Here is a 13056-nt window from a genome sequence, read left to right as displayed (position 1 = left end):
GCCTCCCTAATGGCTGGGTTGATTTGCTCAATGATGAGCCAGCTTATTCAAAACTGTGACAGAGCCATCTACTGCTCTGGCAGTGATAATTGTTATGCGGGATATGGAGGCCAAGTATAGAAAAACAAAGTTTATTCACAAAACAAGGCAGAGCCAACATAAATACTTGCAGTGCAAAGTATATTCCGGTGGTGCGCTCCGTGGCGCTGCCCACGAATGTCCTGAACTGGTGAAAGGCAGTTGGTGAATAGGTAATCCCAAGGTGCGCAAAGGAAGCGCGCGCTGAGCAGTCACGGGTGAAACGTCGTGCTAACGCGTAAACGTAGCTCTAAAACAGTGCCGGGAGGATCGGGGTAATCCGGGTGCGTGTTGGAAATGAAGCGCGGGTGTGGAGAGTGAGGAGTCCGAGGCGAAAAGGTACGGCGAAATACATGCATGCAATGAAACAGACCGACATGAACCTACACATACATACAATAACGGACCAGGAGTATGAGTGAATGAGGGGTTTACATAGGAGCAGGTGATTAGTAAGTGAATGAGTCTCAGGTGTGTTCAATGAATTAAGCCGGAGCTTTGGAGAAAGCGGAGGCAATGACAGTCGCCAAAGGGGCGTGGCAGGTGGATTCCTGACAATAATGTGGGTTTGGAATGATTCGTAACATTTTATAATTAACGAGTAACAATGCAGAACATAAAAAATCTAACGGAGTAAAAGTATTAAACTCATGTTAGAACACGGGCCTGCAAAGTTACATCACTTACTGATCACAAAGGAGATTTAGAGAACAGAGAACGCAAAAATATTCACATTTTCTGCTTCAGAAGGGCAGAGGGCTTGAACACGATGCCATTACTCAAAAATGGATCCCGCTTTCTTCACTTCTAGTCTAAAGGAGGCTTATTATGCCTTGGGGGTTCTATGAAATTCTGAAGTAAAACGGAGCTTTGAGGATAGATTTGGACTGTAGTTAATGTCAACAGTCTGCTACACTGACTCAGGGCTACAGTTTGCTCACTGTACCCCGCAACATCGTATATCTGCAATAAATGGACATTCGATGCAACCCAGATGAGGATGGGCTCCCTCTTGAGTCTGGTTCCTCTCAAGGTTTCTCCCTTATGCCATCTCTGGGAGTTTTTCCTTGCCACAGTTGCAACCGGCTTGATCATCAGGGACAAACTTACACTTATAAAGAACATCTTATTGATTTTTATCACCAAATTATCTGTGTAAAGCTGCTTTGAAACAATGTCATTGTTAAAAGTGCTATACAAATAAAAATTAATTTAATTTAATTGAATATCATGATTGAAAGGGCACACCACTCTCTAGCTCCTAAACCAGGTATCATGGTGGTACACATGCATAACTTTGGAGATAAACAGTGGTAAGTAGAAAGTTGTCTGTGGATGGAAGTCCACGGTTTGAGAATAGTAAGGTATCTTCCAATCAAGATTTCACCTCCGCAGTGCTTCATAAGTGCAGGGAATTTGATTCAGTTAAACATCGCTTGCAGGAGATCAGAGCTCGTTATGCAATGTTGTACCCAGCTGTAAATACCGATTTGGAATACCACCAAGGTTCTTGGCACACCTGCTGCGGTCTCAGAAATGATTACTCAGAAGGAACATGTACAACCTGCTGTAATTGAGTTATTATTTTCTTTTTTATTTCATATTTGTGTTTCTTTACTAAATGCGATATTTCAGTGCAGAGGATTATATGAATCAAAAGCTTTATTTTTTTCAGACGGTCTTTGATTGGCTTGAGCGGGGGGTTCCTCTTTTCTGGCTTGGGAGGATTGCTGCAGTTAAGATGAATATAATGCTACAGATGATTCCCATCTCATTGCGAATAAAAGAATAAAGGAATTGACCTGATGGCTTAGTTCATTTATATGGAATAAGCGAAAGCCTAGACTAAAATGGTTTAAATTGCAGCTTTCATGGGGCTTGGATTTGACAAATGTAAAAAAAAAAAATACCAATTGGCCTGTCAGCTAAGATTTATAGCTGTATGGACTTGAGCTACAGATGGACCCTTATCTATTGTGAGTCTTCCAGTCAGAAACTTGTAGAACAAAGTTAATAGCAGTCTATATTCTAGCCTTTACTGCCAGAAAACAATTTATTGTTAATGTGGATCAGTGAAAAAACCCATCTTTGAGAGGATGGCACAAGATTATTAGGGAAATGATTCCCTTAGAATTCCTCACTTGTGTTACTTATGTCTACTGAAGCTTTTCATCGAGTTTGGTCTCCATACCTGGATTTTATCGATGTCTCTCTAAGCAATATTTCAAATTTTGGTATGTAATAATGCACGTGTATGGTTTCCAAAAATAAAAATAAATAAATAAATATGAAATAAATTATGGATTTATGAGACTTCCAATTTTTATATTTTTCTTCATTGAATAATTGTTTTGTTTGCTTCTTGCCTTATTGTTTTTTTATGTGTTTGGTTTTTTAATTGGTAATAGCTGCATGCATGTCAGAGCACCATGTCTGAGCACGATGTGAGGAATTGCTTTCAGGAGAATTTTCTGCCTTCTTTAGTGACCTAGCCCTGACCTATGGTAAGTTGTGATGGAGTGTTTTAAACAACTTGCCAAAGACTTTTTCTTTACTACCTGACACCCTGACCTATTTTAGTTTACATACCATCCCAATCATGCCTCAGATGATGCCAGCAAAACCCTTTTGTACTGAGCCTCCTGCTGTATTCATTGAACACTTATGATTCTGTAGACACTTCCAAATCTACCAACATATTTACATTTAATGACAACACTGTTGTTATGAGCAATATCTCTGGAAAAGGATAAGAAAACCTGCATAGTGGATGGTAAACATTTTTAGAACTGGTACTATGGGAACAATATTTTCCTGGATGTCAGCAGGAATTCCTGACCTTTAGAAAGACAGTGGAGAGAGTAGAGAGTGAACAGTGGACATTGTAAATTTTGCAAAATTTGCAAATACTGTAGATAGAAAGATCGTTCCTTGTTTTATATTTATTTAAAATGAAGTAATTCTTAATTTTGTATTTAATTTGTACTATACTTTTATTTCAATTTTATGTCAGTGATTAGTCATTACTGCAAAGACATTTCACTGCATGTCATACTATGCATTTCAGTATGTGTATGATCTGTAAACTAGTCATTATGCTGCTAAAAGGTTTCCATACTGTGTAGGGGGGAATACCTGTGATACTGTATGCATGATGTGAATCGTGGCAACACTCACCCCTTAGGTGGGCTCTCAAAGTCCTCCTCCCAGTAGTGGTGTTCTTCCTCTTGGTGGAGATCAATGTCCCGGGTGGAAGTATAGCTTTGCATCACTCCCTTTCCACCATGGAAATACATGGAACTTCCATCTGACTGGCAGGCATGCTGGTGATTAGAAAAAAAACAGTAAAATGTACTAAACGTAAAATATTTTAAATTAGCTAATTTTATTTCAGAAGATGCTCCTGGACTATGCACTTTCCTCAGTTTGGCATACTTTAATAAATAAAATTAGGCATAAACTATTTTCAAGAGATGTAAAATATCTGCTCAATATCCATAAAGCCTTTAAATGGGTATTTTTATGTAACCTTTATAGTTGCTCCAGGGAAAAAGATCCAGTTAGCAGTATCAGGAGGATCAAGGTTATCCTCTAATATGGTGGGTTTGTGGGCCATGTTGACCAGCAGTATGTTATCCAGTCCCCAGCAGGACTCATAACCATTAGGCTCAGATGCAGCCTCCTGGAACCACCTTAGGTGCACAGCCTCTCCTTGCAGCTTGGTGGCACAGTAAGTAGATGTACCACTGTGCTGATATTTCTGGGTGCTCTTGAAAAGCAAAAGAACCAGGAAGAACATTTAACTGAGCAATAAACACAACGTTTAATGGAAGCCTGAATTAGTCTTGATGAAGTTAAGACAATGAAGGTAAAAATTACCACACACAGACACACAGACACACACACACACACACACACACACTAGTGCTGCTAGTGCTGGGCTGGGGCTACACCCATTGAGCAGCCCCATGGGAGCAGTGAGGGTAGTAGTGCTGGAACAACGTTGACTGCTTTTTCGCCTCCTGAAACCTGTCAACGACTGTATTCACAGCGTTGCTGAACAGGCCAGTATAATGGGGCATCCAGTAGGAATGCTCTGTCAATGTCAGAGATGCCTCTCTGTGACCACCAGGGCTGACATAGACCGGCCAATGGCCCTATTGGTCTCTTTAGTAGCCCTAAGAGCCAGGTCTATTGCACAACAAAGCTCTTGGACATCGTCAGTGCCCGTACTAGCTCCCTAATCCAACTTCCTCAGCAGGTAAGCCCGATATGCCTGCAGCACAGCCATACTGTGCCGGCAGCCAGCGCCTTGACACATCTCTGTGTATGCCTTACCAACCAAGGCAGAGGAAGGCCGAAGGGACTTGGTGGGCAGTGCTAGGGCCATGAGGGCTGAGGAAGCACCGAGGAAAGATAGCCAGCGTCTCTTAACCCAGGGTATTGACCCATAACCGCACTCTTTCAGTCAGACCACATTAGCATAAAGGGGAGACATTGGGACTCAAGAGGCAGGCTGAGTATGGGCTGAGTAAGCACTGGATCTAAAGAGATTGGAGATAGGCTTGTCCTTTTCAGATCCAGTGCTTTCTCCCCGGTCTCGAAAGGCGTGCTTCCGAGCGCTGGGGGAAGCACTGGATCTAGGTAGGAACACATAGATGGTACTGAGGCCTGCTTTCCATATTTATTTTCTCACACAGACACGCACAGAGTGCTTTCCTAAACAGTCTGGCAGTATAAGACACTTGTTCTCAAAGTGTTGTTGATGCAGCTAAAGTTCCTGCAAATGTCTCTAGGTTAAGTATGTAACCCTGGTTCTCTCAGGGAACGAGACGCTGGGTCTCCAGGCCATACTCCTTGCATCCCTAAAGCACTTCCTTCTATTGCAGCTAGCACTGTCTAAACCGCATGTGCATTTAATAGCTTCCTGTTCGCAATGTCACCCTGCTGTGGACAGATTAAACATGTGATTCAGATGCATGGGCACGTGAAAGTGTTCCCAAAGCATTGTTGATGCAACTTGAGTTCCTGAAAGCATAAACACACACACACACACACACACACACACACACACACACACACACTCCAATGTAAGAAAAATAAAAAAATAAAAATATCAAACAACACTACATAACCAAAAATAAAGTGGTCAAATGGATTATTTGGGCTGTGTAAAAAGTATAAAAGAGAAACCTGATTTTTTCCAAGATGGTCCAGCCACTTGAACTGTTTAGTCTACAGGAGACAATTATGCTGGGATCTGAATAACTAAAATGGCAGGATCCAGAGCCTAAAAAAAAACAGATCAACACATAACATTATGCATTAAAAAACACAGAATAAGTACACATTTACCTGGCTAGAACGTTTTATATAGTGGCATCAAGCGAACATAATTGCCATGGCTATATTTCCTTCCGTTATTTTAATCTGCATGGCTATGAGTCATTAGTATTCTGAGTACTCTGTGTTTCCTACTCATTCTGGCCATGAAAGATTTATATCTTCAACACTGTCATGCTACAGAAATCAATGACTGAAATTTATTTGCACTGTAAATGCGGTGCATGAGGAAAATTCTGAGGAAGGTTGACTGTGACATTTAATATTAGAGTTTGTAAGAAAGATAATTCAGGATGTAAGTGAATATAAAAATGTATGATAAAATTACAGATGGATATAAAATATAGATTATTTAGAAAAATATTTAGGACACCAGTGAATAACTTGATTAATTGAAGGGTGATTATAACATAAGGGTATTCATATGCTGGCACTCAGATCTATAAAAAAATCTGGTTTTAGGACACCTATTATCCTTCTTAGGAATTTCATTTGATTTTTTTCCAATAATGTAAGATAATTGTTTTCATCTGTATACAATGGATTTTGGACGATCTGGTAGACTATTCAGCTATAGATAGATTAGATTAGATTAGATTAGATTAGATTAGATTAGATTAGATTCAACTGTATTGTCATTGTGCGGTTAGCATCTAACCAGAAGTGCATAGATAGCTTATTTACAAGTGGCAGTGTAATAATAAGTGTATGAGGTTACACAGAAGGTGTAGTAATATGTACATATAACTGAATAAGGGTATATATAGTGTGGTTTTTATATAAGTATGATACAGTATGAAGTGGTATGACAGATATAGCTGTACAAAAGGAATGTCATTATGAATATATATATATACATATACAGTGCCTCACAATTATTGGCACCCCTGTTTAAGATGTGGTCGGACTTCTAAAAATTCTCCTTTTTTAAAACAACATAGAACCCAAATGCAAAAAGAAAAATCCAACCTTTATTTAAGTACATTACTTTGGTGGTAAAAAATCACACATTTAGAAAAAAAAAAACTTGAAATCATGTGTGCCACAATTATTGGCACCCTGATGTTAATACTTTGTACAACCTCCTTTTGCCAACAAGACAGCACTTAATCTCCTCCTATAACATTTCACAAGATTGGAGAACACAGAGAGAGGATTTTGACCATTCTTCTTTGCACAATCTTTCTAGATCATCCAGTGTCCTGGGTCCTCTCTTATGCACTCTTCTCTTTAGCTCGCCCCACAGGTTTTCGATTGGGTTGAGGTCTGGGGACTGAGATGGCCATGGGAGGACCTTGAGTTTGTGACTGCTGAACCACTTTTGTGTAGATTTTGCCACATGTTTTGGATCATTATCCTGCTGAAAGACCCAATGACGACCCATCTTCAGCTTTCTGGCAGAGGCCATCAGGTTTTTATTTAAAATATCCTGGTACTTCAAAGCGTTCATAATGCCATGCACCCTAACAAGGTTCCCAGGGCCTTTGGAAGAGAAACAGGCCCACAGCATCACAGATCCTCCACCATACTTCACGGTGGGATGAGGTGCTTTCGGCATACTCATCTTTTGTTTCGCCAGACCCACTTAGAGTGTTTGTTGCCAAAAGCTCAATCTTAGTCTCATCTGACCAAAGCACACGATCCCAGTTGAAGTCCCAGTACCGCTTAGCAAACTCCAGGCGTTTACGTTTGTGAGTGTTAGTGAGAAAAGGCTTTTTCCTTGCATGCCTCCCAAACAGCTTGTTGGCATGTAGAGAGCGTCTGATGGTTGTTTTGGAGACTCTGTGACCCCAAGATGCCACTCTTTGATGCAATTCTGTGACGGTGAGCTTGGGAAATTTTTTTACTTCTCTTACCATCCTCCTCACTGTGCGTTGTGGCAAGATAAACTTGGGACCTCTTCCAGCCTTGTTTGTCACTGTTCCAGTTGTTTTAAACTTCTTAATGATTCCTCTGACTGTAGATACCGGCAAGTTAAGGCGAGTGGCTATTTTCTTGTAGCCATTGCCTGACTTATGAAGCTCGACACACATCTGCCTTACTTGAATGGTGTGTTCTCGTGTCTTTGCCATGTTGACAAATGGGTAAGAGAATTAGGCCTCTGTGTCACGTCATATTTATACCCCAGGAAACAGGAAATCATGAATTACTAATTAAAAGTCCCTAGATACCCTGACCAACCTTAGCAACTACAGAAAAATATATAAAAAAAAAAAAAAAAATTAAATTTTCAGAGGAATTGTTAGGGGTGCCAATAATTGTGGGACATAAATGTATGATTTTTTAACACCAAAGTTATGTACTTAAATGAAAGGTACTTGGTCGTTTGTTATGCCACCATAATTAACAACCATTTTAAGCCACAACCAATTTTATAGACAGGTGCAGTCACAACCCTTAATTCAACTATCATCTATTTAAAAATATATTTCACTACTTATATCACCCTTCTACTACAATTTTTTTTTTACAACTTATTGGCAGAAAGACTTTAGTTAGCTGTTAAATTTTTAATATAGGATTTTGAGTTGATCAATTGTATTACGCTATATGTTACATATAATACATTCTGAAAGTTTTAAACAAAAGTAAAATGCATTTACCATATATGCAGAAAGTTCATTACATTTTTATAGAATTTATTACTTACCCAGTGCAAACTGTAATACTGAAGCAGTGCTTGTATTAAGAGCCACTGTAATCTAAATCAACAATAAAACGTCATATCAAAATCTTTTTTTTCTCATTAAAAAAACATTTTTAATTATAAAGTGATTAAATATATTCAATTCTGTGCAAACAATATTGCTAAGCAGTGTATTTTTATTTAAGTAATTGTGGATTTTTGTTCATATTTACTGTTCAAAATGCATTTATTATTTTCAGGCACCTATATAGCATTTTGATTATATATTTTCTGGTTATTCTCATTTTATGCCTAAAAATAGTGTATATATATATATATATATATATATATATATATATATATATATATATATATATATATATATATATATATAAAACAGTAGAGGATTGAAAATAAGGATGCAAAGTATAAACTAGGCCATCTTAAAATTTTCAGATTACAAACATTTGCCCCACAACTTAAACTTCTACAAAGAAAATACAGAGACAACAAGGAGTTGCTAAAACGCTTTCACTGAGGACTTCAGACAAAACACAAATGCCCTGTCTTGAGAATAGGAAAGATCAAAACCAACTCCAACTTGTGGCAAGGTGCAAGTCCGAGAAAACCGAAGATCCAAAACTGAAACCCAAGGATCTGGGATGCAAAACGAGGGCAGGAAAGTCTGTCAGAACGCGAGAATCCGCATCCATTTATGCAGCTGGAAGATGGCTGCGGCACCATGAATGATAGTCATATTAGAAGTATGCTCATGACTAAAAATAGGGACAAGTTAAGTTCTGAATGTAACATTTATTACGTATCTGCAATATTTATGCTTATATTGCATGTAATAACGAACTTAAATTACAGCAACCAAATGCTGAAGCAGGTTATGACCGCTGAGTTCTGACAACTAAAATGCAAAGGCATTCTTTACAATGACTGCTTTCCACTTCGTGGCAACATGTTGACTTGGGTTGATTAAAAATTGCCATGCTATTGATGCATTGTATGTTTTAGAAAAAACTAATGATAGATGTTAGCTTAGTAATGATCAGGAATGTATGAAAGGAATGTTTACTTTTACTAGGACTACATGCAGCTAAAAGTAAACATTGTGTCTCTGGATGGTCTTTTTTGTTTCATTAAGTACAGCAGTAGAAAACCTGTGATTATTGACACTTGTCTTTCCTTCAAAACTCATGTAGACAATAGTTCTGAGATAGCCTTTGTTTTAGAAATATATTTTAGCAATATATTGTTAGATGATAAAGAAAAATTTTTCATGCTTTTGTTACCCCTAGATTAGTCTGTAGTAATTCTAAACTGTATATATATTTTAGTATGTGCATAAACAGGCTCCATTGAGACCAGAATGAAGCTGCTAGAGCCTATACTAAAACCAGAAATGACCTCTTTCCTATCCACTCTATTTTGACCATCAATAAAATCTTACACTAATTATTAAATACTACTACTTATATAGAAAGCTTTGAATGGTCTGCTGCCACTGTACCTGTGCAATCTTTTATTTTTTTACAATCCACCATGCCTACTTATGTCCTGATAGTGACGTAATCTACAGCTGTTGTGTGTTGCATGTATACTGTATGTGAAAGCCAAAAACACACTACAGTGTGAACAGATGCAAGTACAGGTATGTATTTATTTAATAAACCTGCAGATAATCCAAATCACGAGGCAAAATCATAAAAGTGAAATGGGCAGTGAACATAAGGTGTAAACATAAGGACCAATCACTAGACAGGGTAGAGACAACATGAATGCTGGAACAGGCTCTCTGAGGATGGAAGCCGTAAAGCCAGCCCTTTGGCAGGAGCGGGATTTTTACGATAGAAAGGCCATCATCCCCTGGCTTTAGCGCATCATGGAATGAAGCCTTGGTTTTGCCACCTGACTTTAGTGAATTGTGAAAGGAGTGTGGGTCTTGTGAGGCCCTGACATAAGCATGATTAGAGAGGCCTCCCCTTTAGTCTCAGGCATAAAGCAGGCATGTGTCACCCTCTAGTTTAAGCACAGCATAAAGCGTAAGTTACGCTTTATGCTGTGCTTAAACCAGAGGGTGACGTGGGAGTGGTGTGGAGTAGCGCGAGAGACTATCCCGTCGACCTCAGCTGGAGCATGCAAAGAAACATGGCTTGGGAGACCATATTGCCGGTCTCAGGTAAGAACTTGGCATAGAGCATGGATTAGGAGGCGGCCTTGTTAACTTTGAGCTGGAGTGTGGTGTGAAGGGTGGTTTTGAGAAAAAAAAAAAAACTCATGAGCATTCTGACAAACACAGCTACTGAGCGGATTACCACGTTGCTGTGTTTATAAGAAGCTCAGTCCAATTAAAAAACATGAACATTAGCCACTGATCCTCATCCAGCTTGAGTTCCAGCAATTCCAGCAATGCCATCGTTTGGAGCTGGTGATGGTGAAAGCATGTGTACATGCCAAAAGCATGCAACAGCGAGACTGGAGGCAAGTGCATGCAAGTGTTTATTTGATAAACAAGCAGATAATTCAAATTGTAAACCAAAATTATAAGTGAAACAGAAAGTGGTTGGGCGATTGGTAAAAAACAAAGTGAGGAAAAAATAAACAAGAAATTGAAAGTTATATCCAAAGAACATGAAACCATAAACATGAAACTGTGGACATAAACGTAAAACAAACAGCTAATTTATTGCTTTAAGAAAAGAGTTACTTTTCCAAGACAAATTGAACACAAACAGGTACTTATACACACATTATTCAAGCATGGAAATGGGGCACAGACATAAACTATGAAATGTAAACATAAGGACCAATGATGGTTATCATGGGTCAGGTGGGGTTTGTGTAAAAAGGCTGTATGCAAGAAGGCATGAATGATCATTATAATCATGAATCATCATAATGCTGTGAATCACACCTGAGAAGACAAAGACCAGTATAATCAGCTGCAGAATGAGCCTACCAGTCAGCTATATGACTGAGAGGGAATTGCTACAAGAAAGAATGTCAAAAATTATATATTTTCTTGTTTGTAGTTTATTAAGAATATATTCAACTATCACACATAATAACTTTCATGCATGCTTAATAGTGTCCATGAGGGTCTTACATGCATGCTGTATATTGTCCATTAGGGCCTTACATTCATACTGGAAGTGTTGTGCTAGTAACTACGAAATAGTAACTAGTTACAGTTACTATTTACTTCATTCAAAAGTAAGTTAATTACTTTATTGATTACTTAAAACAAAAAGTAATGCGTTACTGTTAAAAGTAACTTTTAGTTACTTTTTAAAGAACGTTATTAATGTTTCCATTAATGCCCTTTTATGTTATGGTCTATACTAACACAAAACTGACTTAAACACAAAGTAATTTTTAAACACTATTTTATTTAAGTCAGACCAGCACAAACTGAATATATCACAAGGATTTCTGAAATAAATAACAAAATATATTCAGAATCAAAACTAAAGTGGCTTCTGCATCATAAAAGCTGTTGTATTGAGCCTTTAAAATGTTCCTTTCACAGCTTAAGTATGAAAACTATCAACAATGTACAACATAACACCGGGTTAGCTTTTAGCTTCATCGAGGCATGGAGTTTCTGGAGGTGCTTGACAGATTGGAGTTGCTGTTTATTGCAGTAGATACGGCCTTGAACCAAAAGACACAGCTTACATTTGACTAAAAGGTCTTTATGCTCAACTGAAGTGAAATAATAAGCATATTTCCACTTTGAGAAACTCGTCTTGCTCTCGCCTTGACTCGCCATTACTGCCGCACATACTTGAATAAACGGAAACACACCCACAGTGCGTCTTCTTCGTGTTTACAGTGATTCTCATCCACCAATCCTACAATGTGTCTCTGCTGTAAACTGGTTAGACTTTAGGCTACACAAAATTAATTCATTTAATTATTTAAAAAGTAATGCGTTACAGTATTAGTTATTGTCAAAGTAACTGCTTAGTAACGCGGTATTGCCCAACACTGCATAGTATCCATGAGCGGTCTGACCCAGAAAAGATGGTCGTGTTCAGTGGTGCCCCTTTTTCTGTCATTGTCCTTGTCTGCATCTGTGTGACTCGTGCAGGTTCAATGAAATAGTGCGGTATGTGTGCTTCGACATGATTGTGGCAGGAAAGGGAACAGAGAAAAGACTGCCCTGCTGCCAGTGGTCTCTGATGGACCTCATCTTCACCATGACCATGTAGAAGAGTGGCCCAATGTAGCAGTACAGCTCACTGATGATAACATCTGTCAATATATAATTATGGCCCTTTGCACGGCTGGCTGCCTGAGCATTGGTATTTCGACACACAGTTGGCACAGCAGTTTTAAAAAAAACATTATGAAAAACCATGTCAACATCTGTTTTTTTTTTTTTTTTTATGACAGAGTGGGCTGCTTTCTTTGCCACAGGTTCTTTTGCACTGTTATTCTCACATCTGAAATAAAAAAAGTAAGCATGATTTTTACACAAATAAACCACATTATTAACATTATTGTGATTTTCACTGATACTAGTACTAATTTATAGGAAAAAGAACACAATTACCACACAGCACACATTTAACCATACAGTAAATAAATCAAATTAAAGTAAGATCTGTAAAATAGTGAATTCACTGTATCTCTTACTCTGTAAGAGTTGAAAACTGAACCGAGACCTGAGTCTTCTTCCTGGTTGAGATGTAGTAAAGGCGAGTGGTGTATTCATAGTCCTAAAAGCATTTTGTATACAATAGTTAGTATTTAATTTTCACCTTTTCACCTTAGCATATGCATACTTGATGATAGAGTCCCAATAGAATGCCAACAACAATGTGCACTTACTCAGTATGATTTTCCAGCAAACACAAAAGAACTACACTCATGTGTCTTTCTTGTGCAAGATGGCAGTGATGCAGCCACAGTCCTAATTAAAAATTTAAAGTTGGTAACAGGTATCAGAACATGCATAGCTGATAATAAATTGCATCACTGATAAGAATGAACAC

At 38.3% G+C, this 13056-nt stretch overlaps 1 long non-coding RNA gene across 2 annotated transcripts; it reads right to left on the bottom strand.

Moving 5' to 3' along the window:
- Positions 1-3789: 3789 nt before the first annotated feature.
- On the bottom strand, positions 3790-8203 carry LOC124382500. 2 transcript variants are annotated; one of them, XR_006925054.1, is made up of 3 exons: positions 8072-8203; positions 5272-5368; positions 3790-3847 (listed from the first exon to the last, which is right to left on the bottom strand). It is a non-coding gene; the product is annotated as an uncharacterized LOC124382500 (long non-coding RNA). The 2 variants fall into 2 exon arrangements; XR_006925053.1 differs by lacking the exon at positions 3790-3847 and adding an exon at positions 4527-5106.
- Positions 8204-13056: the final 4853 nt, after the last annotated feature.

The sequence above is a fragment of the Silurus meridionalis genome, unplaced genomic scaffold (genome assembly GCF_014805685.1).
Source record: "Silurus meridionalis isolate SWU-2019-XX unplaced genomic scaffold, ASM1480568v1 Scaffold540, whole genome shotgun sequence".
NCBI lineage: Eukaryota > Metazoa > Chordata > Actinopteri > Siluriformes > Siluridae > Silurus > Silurus meridionalis.
This window is presented reverse-complemented; position numbering and strand designations above follow the sequence as displayed.